Raw genomic sequence first — 6,215 nt, 5'->3', positions numbered from 1 at the left:
GGGATTAGATCGGGTGCAATTCCCACACTGTGTCACTGGTGTTGTCCCCCGCAGGGCCATGGGTCAGTGAGGTGCATCACCTCTCATAGTGGGGCTGGCCACGTGGTCCTCTCTGTGGACTGGCTGCTCTAATTGGGGTCATTGTCCTCAAGACCTGGTGGGCCAGGATGTGCTCCAGTCTCTCCTCCTCCCCCATCATCTGCTCCTGTGTGCTCTGTAAACTATTTTTTTTTATTAGAACCATTTTACCAAACACTGCTTCACACAAACTTGACTATTTTTGGATTAGGAATTATCATTTAAAAAATTTGATATCTGAATTATTATGCCTTGTAATCAGATTTGACCTGTAAATATAGACAAAGGAATATTTATGGTAGCTATTTTGAAATTCCACCTCTAGGCAAGGTGATAAACTGTAAATAAACTTACTAAGTTTACCAGTAACATATTATTTAAATGAGACTGATTTCTTTGAGCGAATTCAACAGTTTCATTCTCTGAAGATACTATTACCTTGCTCTTTACAACTGGTTTTCTCTTTTTTGAAACATTGGAATGTGTTTTTTACAAAACAATGTGGACATAATTTTTTCATAAAATTTGGGAGTGTACTTCATTTTTCTGAAAGAAAGTGGGAGGATGGCATAGATTTGTGATCCCTCAAATCTCAATTCCTTTAATAAACATAGTAAATGCCATTTTATTTGTCAGGCATTGTATTTGAAGCTCTGATGTCATAGTGATTAAGTATTGGGCTCATAGCATAAGGTCAGCAGTTTGAAACACAAACTACTCCACTGGAGAAGCCAAGGCTTCTCCCCCATTACCCCCAATCCCCAAAAGAGTTATAGTCCCAGAAACCCAGAGGAAAAGTTCTACCCTGCCCTATCGGATCATTATGAGGTATAATAGACTGGATGGCAGTATGTTTGGTTTTGTTTGCTTTGATGCTTGGAGCAAATCCCTGGGTGCTGCAAATGATCTGTACTCTACTGCTAACCCAAGGTTTGGCCATTTGAACCCACTCAGTTGTGCCGTGGAAGAAAGTCCTGGTAATATGATTCAAAGAATATTCCAGTCCATTCCACACACACACACACACACACACACACACACGCGCACACAAAACCCCACCAAAAAAACCATATGGCATAGCCACTTCTTCTCCTGAGCCACCGATTCCTGGAAGCTCTGCTGAAACTGTTAGGTTGCTGGATAGGGTATTGTTCATCTCCATGCCTAGGGGTCACCTACAGGAAGTTGGAAGCCGATAAAGGCTAAAGGGCCTTTGAGACAGGAAGTCAGTATACCTGGGAGGGGCCCAATCTAGGCCAGGAGCGCTTCATTCAGCCAATGGGGTCAGCCAGGACCTTTGATCACACCTCCCAGTAGAGGGCCCTGAAAAGCCAGAAACTTTGCGACCACCAAGCTCTTTTACAGCTCGCTGCTTCTTGGCAAAGCTGCGGTTTCTCTGACCTGAGGTAGCCACATGTGGGTGTAGCCTGACACTTCTTCCATCCTTTATAAAAACTCACTTGGATCACAAACCAGGCTTCGATGTGAATTCTTTCTTGCAGAAGCCAAGGACCAAGGAATCGAACAAAAACCGTTCACTTTAGGTGACCCTGCTGTCATTTGAAACACCAACCGTGAAGTGCATATGAGGTGATTCAAAGTACCATGATTTGGATGAGGCACACCATAGTCCTCAAATGACATCTTTGCTTTCAGCACTTTAAAGAAATCTTTTGCAGCAAACCAATATACACAAAACAACCGTACTGGATAGAAAATACTATGTTAGTCATGAATACACTATTTTCAATAGCAGGAAATATGAAACATTTAAATAGGTTTGCATGAATTATGTACCAAGGAATAATACTCTGAATGCATGTCATAAAACCATTAAACTCTTAAAAGAAATCATAGAGGTAATGCTTTGAGAGTGACCAGTCTTCAACAACAGATTTTTAGATTTGGGACTAAAAGCACAAGCAAGGCAAAAAAAATAAAAGCACAAGCAAGAAAAGGCAAAATAGATAAATGTGATCTCATAAAAATTTTAAACATTTTTATTGATTTTGTTATGATGTATGTATGATCCCTGTGCTTCTGGGATAAATACCACTAGGTCACAGTATATAATCCCATGTTATGGTGTGGTTTTGGATTAACAGTATATTGCAGTCACTTTTATCTATATATGTAAAGGATATTGTTCTGGAGTATCCTTTCTTGTGGATCATAACAAACTATAGATAACCTCAACAATGGGAACTGGAGAACACTTCATTGTACTCCTTCATGGATCAAAAAACAGTAGTGGGGTGTGAACAGAACAAGGGAAGACTGCATGGTTTAAAATCAGAGAATGTTTTCATTCAACAAGTTTATAACCTCTCACCATATTTATTCAAGCTTTATGCTGAGCAAATCATCAGAGGAGCTGGCTTATATAAAAAAGAAGGTGACATCAGGACTGGAGATATTAGCAATCAGAGCTATGTAGAGGACACAATCTTGTTTGCTGAAAGCAAGGAGGACTTGAAGCAGAAAAAAAAGAATTAAAACCTAGATAGAAATTCCTGCGAGATGTCTCACCTCAGAGCTTCCATGTCCCCAGGAGATGTGGTCACTTTCCACAGAGCAGCTGCTGAGTCACCATCCAGGAAGCTCTACTGAGCCTTTGTCTTCCAAAGACGTTATTCGTCTCAGTGAATGACCCTGAGAAATGGGTTGCATGACCCATGAGACTCAGTCAGCATTGGGCCTTCAGGGTGGTCCCTCTTACTCTGTCAGCCCCAGATATGGCCTGGCTTTCAGGAACTAGGACCAAAGGCCAAATAATTTACTGAAAGGAGACTTCACACCTCACATATGGATGTAGGGCTACATGGACTAGCTTGTCAAGGATGTGGTTTGAGGCTCTCAGAAGCATGGGAAAAGCGGCCAACTTCAAGGGAAGGTAATTAAAATGAGAGAATTACTATAATCCAGACGTAAATTGATTAATTTACAATGTAGTTCCTTTAAGCCAGACAAGTATCTAATTACTGTACCCAGTATTCACAAATGTTGAATTAGATCTAAAGCTTTTCCCAGTGTGTCCTGAAGCCTGCCAAGCTGTAAAAGCTGGAATCTCTAGTGGCCTGGTATTTGGTGCAACCCTGGGCATTACTCAATTTTGTTCAGCTGTGAGTACCTTACTTTATAATAAAATGCAATGAAAATTTTAAAGGATTTTTTACTGTCATCAGAAAAGATTATTTTAAAATGTGAGGGGAGAGTGAAATATTTGCCAACAAAATAACAGACTTTGCTAAAATATGCACAATCATAACAGACTTTCATTAAACAGTAGGAGAGAGTTGGGCAAGTATACTAACAAATATTTGGCCTAAAAAGGAGGATGTTTCTGTAATAAAAGTCTGGAGCGATGCTATTAGCTGAAAAAACGAAATCCGAAGATGAAGAAAAATTTATGGAACATGATTTGCGTGGCTACCAATGTTTACACTGCATGCATACCTCTTGAACACTTACAAGTATGTAAGGTAGGCACACACAGAAACAGAAACTTAGCTGCACAATGGGCACTGATTTCTTGACACCTGGTGTCAGTGGACCACAATGAGGGAATCTTGGATGGATGCACAATGATTCTCCAGGGAGACGTTTTTATATTTATCATTTTATAATTAGGCATGTTTGTTGGGATAAAAACATAAAATTATCTCATAAATTTGGATAACAGTTTCACATCTGTTTAGAAAACTTTTCATAGATTTTTCTCTTTTCAAAGAGCACATTTTGATTTATCTGCATGTGTATTTGTGCATATGTCATACTTCTCTCTACCCAAATGTTTGCACACTCACACATATTTATTTTCTCTTCACACAGGGACTGCACTTCTCTCAAGAGACTGTGACTGCTTCCAAGGAGTGAATAATTCTAAACAAAAAAATCAAATCTTTGTAAATGAGGGTGAGTGCAGAGGGGAGACCCAAAGCCCATCTGTGGGCAACTGAACATCCCCTTACAGAAGGGTCACGGGGAGGAGACGAGCCAGTCAGGGTGCAGGGTAGCAACGATGAAAAATACAACTTTTCTCTAGTTCTTAAAGGCTTCCTCCCAAACCCACGCCCCCCTTTCACGATCCCAATTCTACCTTACAAATCCGGCAACACCAGATATTCACTGGTACAGATAGGAACCGGAAACATAGGGAATCCAGGACAGATGACCCCTTCAGGACCAGTGGTGAGAGTGGCGATACCCGGAGGGTGGAGGGAGGGTGGGGTGGAAAGGGGGAACCAATTACAAGGATCTACATATAAACTCTTTCCTGGGGGATGGACAACAGAAAAGTGGGTGAAGGGAGACGTCGGACAGTGTAACATATGACAAAATAATAACAATTTATAAATTATCAAGGGTTCATGAGGGAAGGGCCAGCGGGGGAGGGGGAAATGAGGACCCAAGTAGAAAGCAAATGTTTTGAGAATAATGATGGCAACAAATGTACAAATGTGCTTGACACAATGGATGGAGGTATGGAGAGTGATGAGTTATACGTGCCCCCAAGAAAATGATTTTTTAAAAATGTTCTGGCTAACGCAGAAGCGCCCCCAAAGCCTCATTGCAGACTTTGTTACATTTCTTGCTCTGACAACAAGGGGAGAATTCATTTATAGTGAGGCCCCCTCACCTTTTAAGGTTAAGTCAAGATTCAACTCCGTCTCGCCTCCGCCCCTGCTGTCCTCCCCCATTGCCACCTCCCCCCGCACCCATACCCCGCCCCCACCTGGGTCTCCATCTCTCCTCCCAACCCCCTTCCCCTCCTCTGCTACAGCGTCCAATCTCATTTCAGGGAACTACCAAAGTCGGTCATTTCCCTTTTAGATTTCAGATTCATTTTTTTTTTCATATATTATCCAGCACGGCCTCATTTATTTTGCCAGGATTTCAGAAACCCCAACAGTCCATCAAGACTTTAATGCAGCTAGCCGTGGGAGGGGGAACGCCTCTCGCCTCGACTGTGCTTTCCCAGGTAGCATCTGAGCTCCTGCACCGCACGAAGGCTCAGCAACCTCAGCGAGTTGGTAGTTGTGCACTCGCAGTCCGCTTGCGAGGACGATAAGAACAAATACAAGAAATGTAGCAAACTCAGGGCCTGGCAGGCAGCCAGCATCTTTGTCCGTTGGCCTTGCCGGATGTAGGCACACGACGTGATGCAACGCACAGAGACTGGGGTCGACAGTCTAGCACCCCCACTCTCCTGGGTTTTCAACAGCCATCCCGGAGCCTCCCTCAGGCCCCCTCACTCTTGTGAGGCAAGGTCTCTGGGAGAGTGGAGGATAGCCCGGCTGGAAACAGATTTCCTGGGTGTCAGATTCACAGCGCCTCGAGCATGCGCAGTCGGGGCCGGAAGTGAGGTCTGCTCTGACCCCAGGAAACGCCTCCTCTCCATGCCCTTTGGGACGAGAGTTCCCGCGCAAACTCCATTTTGTGCCCGCCAGCGCCATGGCCGCGTGGTTCGGAGACGGCTCCGGCTTTCCTCCAGAGCCCCCCTCGACCCCAGACTCCCACCTGCAGACTTCAGACCGAGAAATCTCCCGTGAGCACAGTGGTGACAAGTCCCTGGCTGCAGGCTGCTCCTTGGGTGAGTTGGTCAACGAAGTAGGGGCTCTGGACCCTCCCCCACCTCCCTCGCCCCAGATACAGTGGAACCCCTCTAGATGGGGCTAGCCAGAGCCCAGGTGACTTTCAGTGTCCTCGGGATGGGGACCGAGGGGGGCCGGGGTGTCCTAAGACCCTCCATTGTAGTTCCGTATGGAACCCCCCCCACACACACGCACGCCCCTTCCTCTGGTTCGGTCGTGGCTCCTGTGCAACCTTCCTCCTGCTGAAGGCTAGTAGCCTGGGTCAAGTGGTTCAGAATTTGGTGAGGGTCCCCTAGGGTGGAGGCGTTGGAAACGAACGTTATTGGGGGGGGGTTCATACTAGAGTTGGGGGAGGGCGCGGGAACCCATCGTTACTCTGGAACCGTCACACTAGCCTTGGAAAGACAGACGGAATTCCCCCAGTAAACGTTTCTGCAGCCCTGGTGCCTCCGTGGTTGGGTGCTGGGCAGCGATCCGCAAAGTCGGCCATGTGAAACCAGCAACCGCTCCGCGGGAGGGAATCGGGGCGTTCTACTCCCGTCC

General features: G+C 45.2%; 1 long non-coding RNA gene across 2 annotated transcripts in view; it reads left to right on the top strand.

Annotated features, from left to right (window-relative positions):
• Positions 1–5,664, top strand: part of LOC123521754 — a 9,788-nt gene extending 4,124 nt beyond the window's left edge. For both annotated transcript variants that reach the window (XR_006680106.1, XR_006680105.1), the window contains 2 exons: positions 3,910–3,993; positions 5,529–5,664. This is a non-coding gene — a long non-coding RNA (uncharacterized LOC123521754). The remainder of the gene's footprint in view (positions 1–3,909; positions 3,994–5,528) is intronic.
• Positions 5,665–6,215: the final 551 nt, after the last annotated feature.

Source organism: Echinops telfairi, unplaced genomic scaffold (genome assembly GCF_000313985.2).
Source record: "Echinops telfairi isolate 266 unplaced genomic scaffold, ASM31398v2 ScPeMD7_55;HRSCAF=186, whole genome shotgun sequence".
In the NCBI taxonomy this organism is placed as follows: Eukaryota; Metazoa; Chordata; class Mammalia; order Afrosoricida; family Tenrecidae; genus Echinops; species Echinops telfairi.
Note: the sequence above shows the minus strand (reverse complement) of the source record. Positions and strands in the feature narration are given on the sequence as shown.